This window comes from Arachis stenosperma, chromosome 4 (assembly GCF_014773155.1).
Source record: "Arachis stenosperma cultivar V10309 chromosome 4, arast.V10309.gnm1.PFL2, whole genome shotgun sequence".
Lineage (NCBI taxonomy): Eukaryota > Viridiplantae > Streptophyta > Magnoliopsida > Fabales > Fabaceae > Arachis > Arachis stenosperma.
This window is the reverse complement of record NC_080380.1, coordinates 13,292,829-13,310,342: the sequence shown is the minus strand read 5'-3', so window position 1 is coordinate 13,310,342 and position 17,514 is coordinate 13,292,829. Positions and strand designations below refer to the sequence as shown.

General features: G+C 34.9%; 1 long non-coding RNA gene and 1 pseudogene across 1 annotated transcript; one reads left to right on the top strand and one right to left on the bottom strand.

The window, feature by feature from the left end:
• Positions 1–466: 466 nt before the first annotated feature.
• On the bottom strand, positions 467–2,267 carry LOC130973944 (stilbene synthase 3-like; annotated as a pseudogene).
• A 924-nt stretch (positions 2,268–3,191) lies between these two features.
• LOC130973743 (uncharacterized) lies at positions 3,192–4,281 on the top strand. Its single transcript, XR_009084263.1, has 3 exons — positions 3,192–3,219; positions 3,323–3,382; positions 3,932–4,281. It is a non-coding gene; the product is annotated as an uncharacterized LOC130973743 (long non-coding RNA).
• The last annotated feature ends 13,233 nt before the right edge of the window (positions 4,282–17,514 follow it).

The window sequence follows — 17,514 nt, the reverse complement described above, 5'->3', positions numbered from 1 at the left end:
GTTTCATATGATTGAGAATGGGAGACATATGTATACTTTTGAAATGTTGTGCACAGTGCAATTAGACTTAAATTAGAAACCCGGGAAGGGGAGGGGAGGGGGGGAGGGGATGGTTTTACGTTTAAACAAAATGGTCAGTTGGTCACATAGTTATGCAAGATGACATGTGTATTCTTTTTCAATAAAATTAATTTTATTATATTCAAGCTTGTATAACAACATATTGAAAATTAGACAATAAAAGTAACTAACATTTTACATAATTATATGAGATGCTTCAAAGTTCAAACATATATATGTGTACACGATAACATAAAAAATTACAAACATAACACATCAAGCCTTGTACTACCATACTTAATTCTTTTATGACTTTATCTTAATGAAACCTCATCCGAAGGTGTTTATAGTTGTTTTTAGATGAAATTACAACCCAATCAATAATGGCATGTGTTATGCTGCTCAATGGAAAAGAATTTGATATATTTTTTTACTAATTAACAATTACAAACTTTGATATTAGGGATCTTTGCATAAAGAATTAACTTTAGACATCTTTTTCTGATTTTTCACTCATCTAATAATATATGAGCCATTTAGGACCTTATTTTAGAGCAAAAAAATTATTAAAAAATAACACAATCGCATATATCCAGAATTAAGTGCATTATATGGCCACGCTACGGAGAACGACAGTTTCAATAGTAAGACCAGGACCAAAGCCAAAAAGCACACCCCAATCAAGTCCTTCTCCGGTAGTTTTAAGTCCTCTTTCAAGTGACCTCTTCCTCATCAAATCCATAATGAAGAACACACATGCACTTGACATGTTACCATAATTACTAAGCACATCTCTAGTGGCTTTCATCTTCTCTGGCTTCAGGTTCACCTTCTGTTCAACTGGTCCAAAATTGCACGCCCACCTGGATGTGCAATCCAAAATATTGAGTTATAATCAGATATACCTAGTGGATCAAAAGCTTTACTGAGTGCATCATTGATGTTTTGTGAAATAATATCTGGAACACTCTTGTTAAGATAGAATGTAAGTCCAACTTCACGAAGGAGACCACCAATAGCTCCATGGCTGTTAGGGACAAGTTGTTGATCAGTTGAAACAATCTCAAAGAGAGGATTCTCAACCTCTGGAATAGGATCAGAACCAATGATAATCGCAGCAGCTCCATCGGCAAACAATGCTTGCCCTACAAGACTATCCATGTCTGTCTCACTAGGGCCACGAAAAGTGACTGAAGTATTTTCAGAACAAACAATAAGCACACGAGCATCCTTGTTGTTTTCAGCCAAGTCCTTAGCCAAACGAAGGACAGTGCCGCCAGCGAAGCAGCCTTGGTGGTACATCATGTACCTCTTGACGCTTGGGTCGAGCCCTAAGAGTACGATGAGTTCGTAATCAACGCCAGGCAATGCAACACCGCTGGTGGTGCAGAAGATCAAATGTGTGATCTTAGACATTGGCTGGCCCCATTCCTTGATGGCCTTGGTTGCAGCCTCTTTTCCAACCCTTGGTACCTCCCTGATCATCATGTCTTCTCTTGCATCCAACGACGGTGCCTTGTATGCGCACATGTTAGGATTTTCTTTCAGTATCTCTTCTGTTAAGTACATATGTCTGTTCTTGATCTGTGTTCTCTCACCTGAAATAAAAATGTATAATTCACATCCATCATTACCTTTGATAAAGTTTAGAAAATGATATATATAGTAATAATGTTATTCTTGAGTTATTTTTGTAGTGACTTAAATCTTTAAATACTATTTGAATATATAGTTTATATAAATTTATAATTATAGAAATAATGTTATATAGTTATTATTATAATTAATGTCAAACAGTGAATATAATATATTGTATAATATGTTAATTTTCTGTTTTAAGTAATATAAAAGTAAAACGATAAATTTTTTTGATAAATATTAAATAAAATAAAACTAAAACGCTTAATTAATAAAAATACATACAAATGCGCTGAAACTTCTTCTTAAGATCGGTCATATGCTCACTGTTGGTGACTCTAAAATAATAATCTGCATATGTACTCTGATCAACACAGTTTGATGGATTTGCTGTGCCAATCGCCAATACAGTTGCAGGGCCTTCTGCCCTTTGAGCCGTGCGGATCTCACTAACAGCCACCATCTTTTCCTAGCTGTGTTCTTTGGGACAACAAAGCTTAGCTATGTTCTTTGGGAGAGCAAACTTTAGCTATGTGCTTTGTATTTTGGTGAAGACTTAGGCAGGGAGAAGGGGAATATTTATATGCACGAGTATGCCAGGGGCATATGTGGAATTAAATGGGGGAATTGGAAGTTACATAGAAAACGTGCTAACTCAAAGTGTCGTAATGGTGACAATGATTATTATTTAATTAGTTAACTTCAAAAACGAAGTATTCTGACTTCTTGGTTGTTTAATTGTTTTGCTTTGACTTTGATTGATTGATTGTGCATGCATCATGTTCCATATATTGTGTAGTTTAATTCATGATATTGTGTGGATGGCGGACCAGATTGGCGGCATATTTGTTTAGAGAGCTTTTCGTCTTTAGTGATTGATGTATGGGTCCATTTTTGGTGGTTGGTAGAATATAGTATTTGTTATTTCCTTTAATTTCCTCTTTTATCTCATGTATGCATCCAATCATATTATAGAAATCTTTTATTTAATGTCTGGCGGCTCTATTTATTTACATTACATATGTCTAAAGTATGAACTATGAAGGATATGAATAAGTGCATCCAGTAGGTAGTTGGGCACACGTGCTTATTAATCCATGCATTATATCAATGTCACGTTGAAATTAACTATCTTCGAAGCAAAAATATGTGTGTGATTTATTAACTAATAGTGTACTTATAGTATGTTTATAATTAAGGTGATTTTATTAAATTTCAATATTGAAAGCCGATGTGTTTGACTGGGTGTGCGAGGAGTTTGGTGGATGACACTGGAGTCTACCACCATATATGAGTCTGGTCTTTAGTTAATTAGTAGTCTTGCTTGAACAAATAAAATAATAATATAATTGACTATATATTTTATACTACTAGAATTTTTATTACTATAGTCACTCTCTCGTCATTTTACCGATAGAAAAGATATTTTCATAAAAAAAAAAATATATATATATATATAGGTAGACAATGAGAATACTAAACAATGTGAATAATGAATATGTCGAATGTTCAATTCAATAAGTATGCAGATGATTATGTTCATTATTTTTAATTGGATGGTTATTTCTTTTGATTCGATTTACTCTGTGCGCAGTTAACAATGGCTGGATGTTCAATTTACTAGGTATGCAGATAATTGAGTTCAGTGGAATAGAACCACCACAATGGATAGAACCACCTAAGAGTGAGGCTCGATTCTCCCTTGCTTTTTTCTTTATATGTTTTCATTTCTCATCTGTTTCTCGGTACCTTTCCAACCGCTTTTTTAAGCAAGAATTAGCCATTCGTGGGTTGTATCCACATCCTCACAAATATCCGACATCATTTGCCTAGATCGCTTACTTGTCCTATATACTTGAAAGCCCTAAAAAAAAAAATAACTCCTCCTCATCATCACCAATAAAAAAGTGGCTCTGCACATAAAAAGTATACTATAATATAAGATAAGAAAAGAAAATAACCTAGTTTGTTCTTAGAATAATTTATATGATTTGCATGATATATATGTTACTTTTACCTTTCACTCTTTAAACGAAAGTTTTTTTGTCGGAAGAGGTACATCCGCAAACTTTCTGTACGGTTTATCATACCATTTCTTGATGATCTCTGTAATCTTCTGAGAACCAGGAAAAAAGATAACCAACTGATAATTTCATAAAGAATTGACAAGTTAGGAATATTTTCAATCTTAAAAGGAATATTTTCAATATTAATCGAATGTGGTATAGTGCAGAAAGCAAAGAAAAAACCTAGTGTATGAACAGTAGAGATCTCGGACAAGATATGTCAAGTGGCAGCAAGATCTTTGGTTATTGAAGCCAACTTGTGGAAATGATACCTTGTTACTGGTCCTGTTCAGCTTATCCATCGTTATCAAAACTTAATCAAACAATGTCAAATTGAACTTGCCACTATACAAACTTCCATTCAACGATTCAAAATGGCGCAATCTTCAACTCCACACCATCATCAATGGGTATTTCTTTTTAATTTTAATTTCTAATATAATAAATGTCTTCTAATTTTATGCTTATGCAGGACCAAATTGAAAATACAGCAGGGACTAGTAAGGACCAAAATGAAAATGATGGCAAATCTTGTAGTAATTTGTAGGTTCATTCATAAATTTTATGCATGAAATTATTGTTTTCAATGATTTTTATTATCTATGATAACCATCTTTTTCAATACTTGAAATAGTAAAAATAGGTAGTAACAGAAAAAGGGATAAGTATTGTTTTGGTCCCTAACGTTGAGGGTCAGAATCGAAACCGTTCCCAACGTAGTTTTTGATTTAGAATCATCCTTAACATTTTTTTTCATATTAAAATCGTCCTTTTAATTTTTTACGGACAAAAATACCCTTTTACCACTACCAGCACCTTTACCACCACCAGCACCTCCCTTACTCCACCACCACCACCTCCTTTACTCCCATCAAATATTAATAATTAAAATCAGAATCAAATTCAGAAACAAAAACAGCATCAAATTCAACGAGTACCCAATTCAACAATATCAAATTCAACAATAAAATCATCACACAAAATCAGAATCAGAATCAGAAGCAGAAATAAAGGAAAAGTAAATACATAAGCAAAAGAAAATGCAGATGCAGAAGATGAAGCAGATGCAGAAGACGAAGCAGAAGAAGAAGCAGAAGAAGAAGCAGATGCAGATGCAGAAGTAGATCGGAAGCAGACGCAGAAGAAAGAACAGATGCAGAAGCCGAAGCAGAACTACCGGCGCTTCCCCGACGGCAGCTCATGGGCAAATCGGCGGCGACGGCTCAGCGGCGTGGTCTCCCTCCAAGGCCCGATGACCACGCGACGGCGGCGGTGATCCCTAGTGTAAGACCCAAAACTTTTGAAAAAGGACTACCATTAGCTAATTTCAAATTCAGTATTTTCTGTAACGTTAATTTCAGAAATTTCTCTATTAAAGAAAATTAAAGCAAGTTTTGATTTATTGAATTTGAAATAAATTGAGATTATTATCCAATTTTATAATTCTTGGATTATTTTCTATATTTAAATTATAAAGTTGGAAGTTATGAAATAATAGAAATTTTACATGATTTGGACTAAATAAATTATATTTTTAAGATATTAATACTACTATTTTGGAAAATGAAAGAAATTAAGTATATTATCTCTAATTTTTGGATTTGGACATTTTATTGGAAATATTTGGTGAAATTGATGAGTAAATAGTATTTTGCTATATATATATATATATATATATATATATATATATATATATATATAATTTGGAGTTTCAATTACTACATTATTCCAAATTTTATTTGAAATTACCAATTTACCCCTAACCCTAATTTTCAAAATAATGAAACCCTAACCCTGAAACCCTACCCGGTTACCCGTCTCCCCCAAGGCCCATCAGCAACCCAAACACACACCAACACAACAAGCACACACAGTAGGCGCATACACTCAACGCAGAAAGGGGGAGAAGAGAAACGGGAAGAAGGAGATGGGAGGGGGAGGACGGCGCCGGCGGGTGTCACTACCGCCGCACCGTCGTGTCGCGCAGAGGAGAGAGAAGTGAGAGCCGAGGAAGGAGGCCGCTGAAGTCGAGCTTGCCGTCGTCCTCACAGTACTGCCACCATCAAGCTCACAAGCATGGAGGAAGCACAGCCGCCTCGGAGTCTGTCATCAGGTCGAGTCGAAGAAAGAGAGAGGCGCGGCGTCAACATCGCGACCAGAGGCAAGATCTGAGAGAGAAGGAAGAGAGCGAAGGGGTCTTCGCCGCCGTGTTCAGCTCGTCGCGTGCCCCGCCGTGCCTCGCCGCCAGAGCCGTCGTTGTCACCATCAATGGAGGAGAGAAGGGAGAGTGCTCGCGAGGAGTTGCTGCAGAGCCAGCCGTCGCCGCCGAGCATCCATAGTCGCCGCATTTCACCACGGTTGAGGGCGTCTCCACCACCGCACCTTGGCCGACGGTACTGCCGATCTGCTGCTCCGCGGTGCCTAGCTAGAGCTTCTGTTGCTAATGCCGGAGATCGGTGGTTGCCGAAAAACACCACTGTTGTCGCTGCTGAAGGAGGGAGAAGTCGTGGTGTTGTTCTGCCCACCAGGAGCAGTTTTGAGGCTACCGGAACCACCGCCGGAGCTTCTGGCTACTTCTGTCGTCGTCGGAAAAGTTTCTGGTAAGGGTTTTATTTGAGGTTTCTGCCTTTTTTGGATTTTGAGAAGGTTTTAATGTTGCGCAATTTTTTTATAGTTGATCTACCAGAGCTTCTGCCCACCGCCGGAGCTGTTACCGAGGCCGGTTTGAAATTGCAGCTGCTTCGTGTTGTTATTCCGGTAAGAAATTATGTTTCAAAAGTCCTATGTTAGTATCCCGTACATGTATTAAAGCCTTTAAGGTATTAATGTTCCTAGAGTTTAGTAACTGAGGTTGCTTGTTGTAATTTAGAGTTGTTTATGCTGCTGTGAAAATGTGTGGGGCTGTGCTTTGAAGCTGCCTTTGATTTCGAGTTGAGGCGAAAAGAACTTATGAGGTGTTGAATTATGGAATTTGCATTTTGAGGTAGGAGCGCTTTCCAAAAACTATGTTTTATGTATTGGAATTATTACATATGGATACTGATGTGAGACATTTTGTATTTGGTGATTGTATCTGCCTTATATATTATTTGATTGTCTCGAATGATTATGGATGTTTGTTTGGCTGAATTGTTGTGCGGCTTTGTGAAATAAAATGCTTTTGAAGTTGATTCTTTTAAATCTTTGAAAACGAATTTAATCCGTTGGGAATTGATTTGGGTTGAGTTGATTTTCTTAATAATGTGGAAAATAGAATATACTCTTGAATTCAGCCTGGTTTGCTTTAAATGATCTGGTTTGATAAATGATTGTTGCTGAACCATTTCTTTAAAGCTTTGGAAATGAGTTAATTCGGTTGATATTGGTTTGATTTTGAAACAGTTTCCTTGAGATATGCCAATGAGGCAACTGTTGGATTTAGCTTGATTTTGAATTGATTTTGGATTCTGGACTGTTGAAAGGGATTAAGGAACGGTTTAGTTGGGACCCAAACGGGTGGCAAAGTCCAAGTTTTAGGGGAGATGCTGCCGAAATTTCTATAAAATTCGAGTCTTTATTTGAAAGGTTATTTGGGAAAATTATGAGTTTAATACCTTTCCTATTTACTTGGAGGATTGTGAATTCAGGGCTTCTTTTATTATTTTTACTTAGAACAATTATGGAAGCGATGAAGTTATGCTTTGGAAGAATTATTGAAAAGAGAATTATGATTCTCCTTATTTTCCAAGATAAAAATAGTATGTCCTTAGGTGCAAGTCATTCGAAAGAGAATTTTTCTTGAGGCTATTTTAAAAGGTAAAATGGGTTTATGTTTTTCTCTATTAAACATAAAGATTGCCCCTTGGAAGAGTTTTCGTGATTTTAAAAGGATTTAGATTTCGATTGATGAACCTTATTATTCTGACATTTTACATAAGCTTCAGAGTATCTTTTGAACTCTAGTTTAACACAACAGAAATGATTCTCTTGGTAGTTTGAAACGCTTCAGATTTAATTGTGGAATTGAAGCCGGTTTTGTTTAAGTAAAGGAAATGGCTTTGAAAGAAGTAAATGATTACATGACTCAGTTTGGCTTAGATCCTATTTTATTACTCAAATCGGAAAGCCAAAGTTTTAATGATTTCAAATGAATTTGGTGAAATGAGTTATGTTATTCTCCCCTAAAGACTTGGGACTCTGCCGAGAAATGTTGTAAAATCCTATTGTGGGATTGATGATTTTGAATGTTTTCAAAATAAATCTTTAACTTGCCATGGTTATGGAAGTTTTGGAAAGATGATGCCGAGAGTGGCATTGTTTTCAAAGGGGAATTTACCTTGAGTAAAAGTGGCTTATGAGCCTGAGATGATTTGAGAAATGAGATCTTTAAAGCCAAGGCTGAAAAGAGTTGAAATTCGATTTCAAAGTGAAATGATTTGAGAAAAAGTGAATTATGCCTTGAATGTTGATTTTATGAATTTGATGATGTTGATGGTGGAAGTGCTGTTTTGTTTTGGGTCGGAGTGGCTGTGTATGATTATGAATATTGGCTGGTTCTGGATTGAACCGTGAGCCAGAATGGCTGTGTATGACATGAATATTGGCTGGTTTTGGATTGAACCGTGAGCCGGATGGTTGAGAATGAAAGCATATATGCTGAGATATTGATAATTTGTGATATTGCACTTCCACTATCGGAGCTACGAGTTTTTCTGGGAGAAAGCAGTAGCTAGCCACCACGTGCTCCAGGTGGAGACTCGAAGCTCTTTTGACCCTATATCGTCAGGGTGGCCGGGCACTGTGAAAGCCCCGGATGAGCTCACCCCCATAAATATTCACCAGTGAGGGTGATGGATGTGGATCATGATTATGATCAAGTTTATATTGAGTATAACTCGAGTTGGGGAAATACGACAGAGGGACAGTCCAATGGTTAGCTACCAGGACTTGTCGGGTTGGCTCTATAACCGACAGATGATATCATCAGCTACTAGGAACAGGCATGCATCATATGCATCTATGTGACATTATTTGGGTGTGCATATTGTACTTGGTTTGCCTTTGTGACTATTTGAGATTAACTGCTACTTGTTCTACTTGCTGTAACTGTTTGTTGTGCTTGAACTTCCTATTTGTGTTTGCAACTGGGACTCTGTTGGATTGTGGTGATTGGTTGTTGGTTGGATTGTTTGGGCCTAGGGCCGTGGTTGAATTGAGATGGACCGATGGTTGGTTTCGGTTTTGTGTTTCTAGTTTGGAAAAGTATGAAAGGCTAAATTGGTTCAGCATAGATAAACCTTTTGAAAGGCTTTTGAATATTGTTTTAAATGAACATTTTTCTCTTTCAGAAAAGGATTTCAGATTTCTCTTTTATTGTAAACCGTTGTTTTTGAAAAGAGGTATAAGTCGATTATTAATCACTGGTACGGTTTATCTTCACGTATCCTATTACAATAATTCTCAAAAACCCTCTACTGAGAACCCTTTCGAGGATGATGTTCTCACCCCCTACATTTTTTCCCTTTCAGGATATGGGCACAGAAGTCACGAAGAGTTTATTTAGTTATTGTTGTGATGCTCTGTATTGTCTTAGTTATGGTTTATTGTACCCTCGCCTTTATCTTAATATATTTTGTAAGAGGGATAAGAATTGTATTGGCTAATGCTTGTAATATTATATAGATATATATATATATATGTGTGTGTGTGTGTGTGTGTGTGTGTGTGTGTGTGTGTGGATGTACCCTTTATGAGTTTTTGTAAGTTGTATGGTATGTATGGATGTACGTTGTATGGCAAGAGTAATTTTGGGAGCGGTATTGCAGTAAAAAGTTTTAAACAGGCTCATATTTTAGTATTAAATAGTATAAAAGTCGTCGTAATATCCAAACTATCAGAGTAGCACAGCCGGAAAGCGTGAGCTTTGGTAGTTAGGGTGTTTCACCTAGCAGCTCCGGCGCATTTCCTTTCCCTCATCTCTTCTCCCCCGTCACAGCCCATCTCTCCTTTCTTCTTTCTTTTGGCGACGGCGACTCCAAGCTTCGCCGGCGCCGTCCCCCCCTCTCCCCTTCCCCTTCCCCCTCTCCCCTCGTACCTTCCCCCTTTTCCCCTCCCCTCCCCCTCGCATTCTTTTGTTTTTTTATTTATTAGAATAGCGATAATTTAGTAATAAAATAAAAATTTTATTAAAAAGGACGATTTTAATGCGAAATAAAACATTAAGGATGACTCTAAATAAAAAATTACGTTGGGGACGGTTTCGATTTTGACCCTAAACATTAGGGACCAAAATAATACTTATCCTACAGAAAAATTAAAGAAAATGAATTGAAAATGCACCATAGTTAATTAGGTGAAGTTCCATAAAATTTCAAGCATACATATAAAGTAAATAGTTTATGTTATTTAAACAACATACACTTTCTCCCTGTATTATTTATGTAACAACAATTATAATTAAGTTCTAATAGCTTTTCATAATCTTAATCTTAGCACTGAGCAATGTATATAAGGTTAGTTAATCAAATATATGTACCTACTTCATGGACACATTCTTGTAGTAAATGCATTTCTAGTGAAAGTTAAATTTAATTAACAAAAAGTACCATCCATAAACCATCCTCCATCTGAAGATATATATATAGGCTTTGGTAATTATGAAGTCAAGATCTGTCAAGATTTGCACCACTTCCAGCAGAATTTCAGGTTTGTTAACACTATCAACTTGCATTTTTATGGTGGACAAAAATAAAAATCCAAACATTGTTACAATAGTATGACTAGATCTGTTTCCAGATTCCTGTCTTAAGAAACTTGATAAATTCCATCATGTAATCTTGGTGTAGCTTCAAATCTCCTACAACATTAGCTATTTATAGAAGTTTTGTGTAATAGAATCAACTAAGAAGTTATGACGAAAAGAGAAACTCCACTCTAATGTTACAATTTTGATGAACTGTATTTGACTAAGCATCTATCATAGTAGAGTTGGAGTAAAAAAATATACTAACTTATTTATTTAGTTCTAATGGCATGTCTCGTTTTAGAATTAATTTCTGTTGTAATATCACGAGTCTTTTTATTTTGTCACTATAAGAACATTTAATTTCCAAATTTTATCTGCAAGTCAATCATAATGACATATTATATGCTTGAAACTAATAATCCAATACAATATATATGATATGTGACATTCAATATATATCATCAAATTGACTATGAAGATATCACAATCAGAACCAAGTCACCTACCCCTACTAAAATTATTGTTATATATATATATATATATATATATATATATATATATATATATATATATAGGAAGAAAGATTAGAGCCACATCAGATTAACTGAAGATAGATGAGATCATAACAATTGAAACAAACTAATAGAAACATGCAGCGAATCGATTAATAGAGAGATTGGTGATGATGAATTATATATATCTTTGAAATTATGTGTTGAATAAATGGCAGATATCACATTTGATCAGAATCAATCTCTGTAATAAAATCCTAAATTGTTTTGAGAACAGAACAGATATAATTGCACGAGAATCAATGTAATTGGAAGAGACGACAGAGACTACCTGAACCAATGGCGACGAGAAGAAGATGTAGACGCGGCGACGACGCTGACGAGCTTCAACGAAAAACGGCGTCGAGAGGGTGGCGAAATTCATCTACGTCGAAACTGAAAGAGAGATTGGGGAAGGGGTGTGACGTAGAGATTGGGGGAAGGGGGTGTGATGGAGCTTCGGGCAATGGCACTGCAAGGGCGAGAGGCGCCACCATTGAAGGATTTGGAGGGAATGGGTGAGGAGTGTCGTCAATGAAGGATGGGGGTGTTTTGTGAAATGAAGAGGAGAACGTGAACCAAACCCCTTACTTTAACATTTTCAAGGGAATATTTTAAATTACAGACAGATTTTTTACTATAATAATTTAATAAAACATCAGCGATTTTTTCTTTTAAATACGGACGGATTTTTCGTCGGTGACTATTTCCCACGGAAAAACTAATTTTTCTGACAGAATAATCGACAAATTCTCTTTTCCGTCTGCAATTCATGCTAATTCATTTTTCTTTGTTTCCGACAAAATTTCTCTCACAAAATATGCCTGTATTTCCATAGGATAAAATCTGTCAAAAATATCCGTCTGTAATAAGTAATTTTCTAGTAATATTTTTTATGTTACGACGTTTAAAAATTGTAGTCATAAAGATAGTCCATACTCCATAGTCATAGTTTTTGTCTATGGTAATGATTTTGAACCATGACTTTAGAAAATAAATTTTTGTCACACAATTTTTAAAAAACGTGACAATAAATGTCAAAGGTCAAGATTTTAAACGGTAATTTTTTTTTTCTAATAAAACTATTTTAGACTTTTAAGTCACCTTTTTTTATATCACGTTTAATAAAAGACCTAAAAATGCATAAGGCTTTCAAGTTTTTTTTTTCTTATGATTTATTTAGTTTTGGATTTATGTTCCTAGAAAAGTGGAAGTCTGGAAAGTACTTACTACTTTGATAATTCAGTTTTTTTAATACCAAAGAAAATGACAAGATTTAAAGTTGTCAATGATTCTCGTTAGTTAATAGTTATGCTTAGCATTAGCTATGGTGGGTTGACATAGGGCTATAGTGGAGGATAATATTTCTGCTATCACAAATATTAACCAATCACCAGTGATTCATAAACAAAGTCACAACAATTTAATTGATTCTATGATTTTTTTACACATATATATAGTTTAAACTGTTGTAGCAGTAATTAGTTACAAGTGTATCAGTATCTTGGTTTGTGTGATACAGGAAAACTCAAGTATAGTGTGTTCCCAGTCTGAAAATGATTTTATCTATTTGTTTTCTCTATTCTCCAAAAAAGCAGTGCAAGAACTTCTTCGGTTGCCAGCCAAAGGATCGGACAATGATATAAACAATACTATTTTAGAATCAAATCAAAATCGTTTCCTTTTTTTTTAAATAGTCCTCAACATTATATTTAGTATTAAAATCGTCCTTTTAACAAATTCACCTTTTATGAAATTTGATAATTAAGAAATATCCTCTCCATACTATATAGCCCATACCCTCCTTCCTCCCTTCTCACTACTAGAAAATTAGTTATTACAGACGGATATTTCCGACGGATTTTATCCCACTGAAATACAGACAAAATTTCAGAGGGATTTTTTTGTCGGAAAACAAAAAAAATAGATTAGCATAAATTACAGACGGAAAAGAGAATCCGTCTATAATTCTGTCGGAAAAATTAATTTTTTTCAGTGAGAAATGGTTACAGACGGAAAATCCGTCTGTAATTAAATAGACAAAACGCTGCGTTTTTACTAAATTATTACAGACGGAAAATCCGTCTGTAATTTAAATTTTCCGTCGGAAACATTAATCCCTTAAACTCTTGGAACACCATTCACACTCTGCATAACCATTCACACTCTTGGAACCCTAATCCCTTACACTCTTCGCCGCTGCAGCCACCGCAGTCTCTGCCACCGCCGCTGCAGCCACGCAGCCCCCGCATCAGCCATCGCAGCTCTCCGCAACCCCACAGCCTCGCAACCCCACAGCCTTCTCCTCTGTTCGAGCGCTCTCCTTCTCTCTCTGTGTCGCCGTTGTGTTTCTGCCACTGCCCTTCCTCCTCGCTTTCATTCACGAGTCATGACCGTTCCTTCACTCCTCCATTGGAAGTAGATCTGAAGAGCCACGAACCGAGGTGTCGCATGTTCCTCCATCATTGACTTCCTTGCTGTCGTCGACAATCACATTGTGCCCCTCCTTCCACACCTCCTCCATACGCCATTTTTCCTTTATTTCTGAGGTAAGATTTGAGATTTTTTTCCTATTTCTTAGTTTTTATTTTTTGTTTTTGTTCTTGGTGTTTCTTCTGATGAGTTTTCTTATTGTGTTGTTATTGTTATGTTCAACATTTTTTTTGAGGGATTTTGCTCAATGTTAAGGTTCTTAGTGTTGTAACATTTATGATTAGTGGAAAAATAGATTAAAAAACTGAATAAAGTGTTGGTGAGACATCTCCAGACAAGAAATTAAAAGAATTAAAGCTTACTGAAGATCAATCATATGTTTAACTGTTAGTTGTTTATGAAACTACCATAAGCTATTGAGTTTTTTGGGCCAATTGAGATGCTATAATATCTTTTATCATGCATCTGTTATAAATAAAGTGGAATTCTTCTGTTGAAAAACTGCATGCTTTGGATTTTAGAGACTCTTTTTTCTTCAATTGATTTATATTTCTTTCCTTTACTGATTCGTTTTGCTGTATACAAGAAAGAACTTCCATGTTATAGTATGGCAAATAATTACTTGAAGAACATATTAGAAAATGAAGGACTCATTTAGGATCATTTTTTATTGTTTGGATTTCTAGTTTTCTTCTAAACCAAAAAGGAAAAAGAATTTACATCCAAGGTTTATCATAGAAGTATTTAGTTTTCTAAACTAAAACAATAACCTTTCACAATTTGGATATGGCTATGCAGTTTGACTCTCCCTTGAACATTAAACATGCAAGTATTCTAATCTCAGGCCATTTCATTTTGGTTACTTGAATATTTCAATCTTTTCTTGTTTCATGAATTATCTAATCATACTAATCTATAGGCTGATATTTGATCATTGGCAATCGCAGTCATGGTAGCTAAATCTATACTAGTATTCTAATCTCTGGCCATTTCATTTTGGTTGGTTGAATATTTCAATCTTTTCTTGTTTCATAACTTATCTAATCACACTATTCTATAGGTTGATATTTGATATTTGGGAATCACAGTTATGGTAGCTAAATCTATACTAGACTGATTTGCTGTGTTTTTGTAGCTATATTTATTTGAACTAAGAACAACATACTTACTAAGTTAATATTATTGTCATGAAAGCCAATGAAACTTTGTTTTGTCTTCTTTTTTTCCATGTGATTTCATACGTCTCGCTCTAATGTTTGCAGGAGAAGTCAAGGTTTCGCTTTAAAGGCTTCTATGGGGTCTTAAACACTTGTTAGCTTATTCCCAAAACTATTTATGTTCCAACATTGATACTTTTTCAATTCTCTTTCTCTCCCTATTCTTTCATCTGCATGAGTTGATACCTTATGGAGTATAGAGAATTGAATAGTATAACTTTGTGGACATCAGAATGCTTAACTGTTAGTGATTGTTCACGTTTGATATTTTCGATATATGGCTACCAAATTTGAAGTTATTCACTTGTTCATCTACAGGAAGACCGGGAAAACGTGTTGCGTGCAAGAGAGTCAGGCAAAGGAGTCTTAACTGCTCCCTTCAGGCTGCTCAAAACAAATCGTCTAGGCATTATCCTCACATTTGCTGTATACAAGAAGGAACTTCCATCAAATGCAACCCCACATGAAAGGATTCAAGCAACTGATGGTGTGTACTTAAATGTTTTCTTTATTTATTTGTTCAAAGAGCCAGAACAGTGAATCTGCGACACTGTGTTTCAGCTTGGCATCCACATAAGTATTCAGATCTGAATCACTATGCAATTTTATGATTTTATCAACTCAATCTCTAAAATAAGTTTGGACGTTATGCCATCTCCTCCTCCTCCTCCTTCTTTGATTTTAAAATTTGGTTAAAGAATTACTTAGCGAATTCTGTGTTATTTTTTAGTATGCTGCATAAAACAGACACGTTCTTTTCTTTTATGTTCAAAATCTTTCTGTGAAGTTTTCCATGTTGGCAATTGCTACTTAAAATGGTTAGAGCTATGTATGATTTGAGAAATAAAGTTTTTGTTTCTTCATATTAGTTTTTCTTTTGTGCATGTAAAATTCGAGATCTATAACTTGGAATAGAGGTTGTGGCTAACGAATATAATCCTGAATTTCAGAGGGGTGTTTGTAAAAATTGTTTGCTTGCATGGTTGGATTTGATATCTTTGATAACTTGGGGGAATGATGGATATTGAACAAGAGAGCCCCATGTCTGGGTCCTTAAAAGCCATGACTCTAATGATGGGAAGGGGTTTTAGCCTTTTTATTTTTTTAGCCTTTTGGGATTAACATGTTGAAAGGGGTTTTACCTTGATGCCCTGTTTTGCATTATTATTATTATATAGAACTCAATGAAGTGGCTTTGTGATACAGAGAAAGAGCAAAAGAGTTACCTGTTTTAAGATGTTGAGTCATTGCGTCTATTTAAAAAGAGTCTTGTTTCCAAACCACTTTGGTATATAAGAGAGTGTACTCTAATTCAGATGCAAGTATTTGGTGCCTCTTTCTTTCACAAACATGACATGAGAGAAACCCAAAATGTCCCAATTTTTTCATTTCCCTTTATCAAAAGAAAAATAAATAAATAAATTTTATTATTAGAGAAATTAATACCCATCTTTATCCTTTTGATGAGATATGGATATTATAAAATTTTTTTTTGGAGATTCGTCATAATGCTACTACATACATGAATTTTAACTAGGCACTATATTTTGATAATGATAGACTTGCTCGGTTGTCAATGTGATACTTGAAACACTAATGTGATAGTTGGAACACTTAATATATGGCACTACTATTTTATATATTTCTGGTTTTTACAATTTCACTAGCTTTAGTCATTATTTGTTTCAATTCAATACAGGTGTGCTTATGAAATAATATAAATTGAATGCCAATTGCATTATACTTGTTCTTGTTTTTAATTTGGCTATCAGGGAACTCAGGAGATGTTAGTTTGACACTAATTAATATTATTTGATGTACTAAGTTGAATGGTTAGTTATTTATGGTATTTCACTTAATCAGAGTGTTATCATTTTTTTCATTGCATTAGATTCATTAGAGTGACTCTATTTCACTATACATCCAAACTTGATTTAGAGTATTTTTTTTTTTCATTCTCATTAGCTTGTGTATGTAATCCATTAAATTCATTATCTATTTACTTAAAATTTCACACAAGCACTGATCTAAAACAATAGAAAAAAAATTTCATTCACTCATTCATTCATAAATTTGGATAACAAGTCTATCATTGTGAAAAGTAATTCACAACAAAGTAAAAACACAAACTAACACAGAGAACTACATTGCCGAATCTATTTTCCTCTGTCCTGGCTTCTATCTGCACTCTATTTTTTATTAGAATTCTAAAAATAATAAAAAATAAATAAATTGAAAGATGTAGATATAATTGATGACTCTAAAATGATCTAATAGAAATACAAATGTTTTAAATAGACAGAGACGGAAATCTATTTTTAATTTACCAAATCTATTTTTAATTTACAGATTGATAATAATGTAGCTGAAATTTAAGTTTCTTAATTAATTTTTTTAATACTACTCCACAGGATCGACGGCTTAGAATTCAGCTGTCTCTCTGCTCCAAGTGACAGTCAGTGAGGTTAGCAAGCACACCCTAATTCTCAAAAAATTATGTGTGATTTGTTTATGTATTGCATTGAAAACATTGATATGGTTAAATATTGATAGAATGTTGTATGATAGATGAAATGTTGCTTGTGTTGGATGATTTATAGGTACTAAAAATATCGAATTCGTAAGAAATGTCTTGGCACCATCGAGTGTGGATGTATGATAGGTTGAATCCAACAAGAGGGGGTATTAAACCTGAGTTTTATGACAAGGTTGAGGAGTTTATAGAAACAATTAGTAAGTTAGATGTTGTGAAGTCGGAAGGAAAGTGTAGATGCCCATGCGTTAAGTGTAGATGCACAAATTATAAAGAGCTTAACATTATTAAG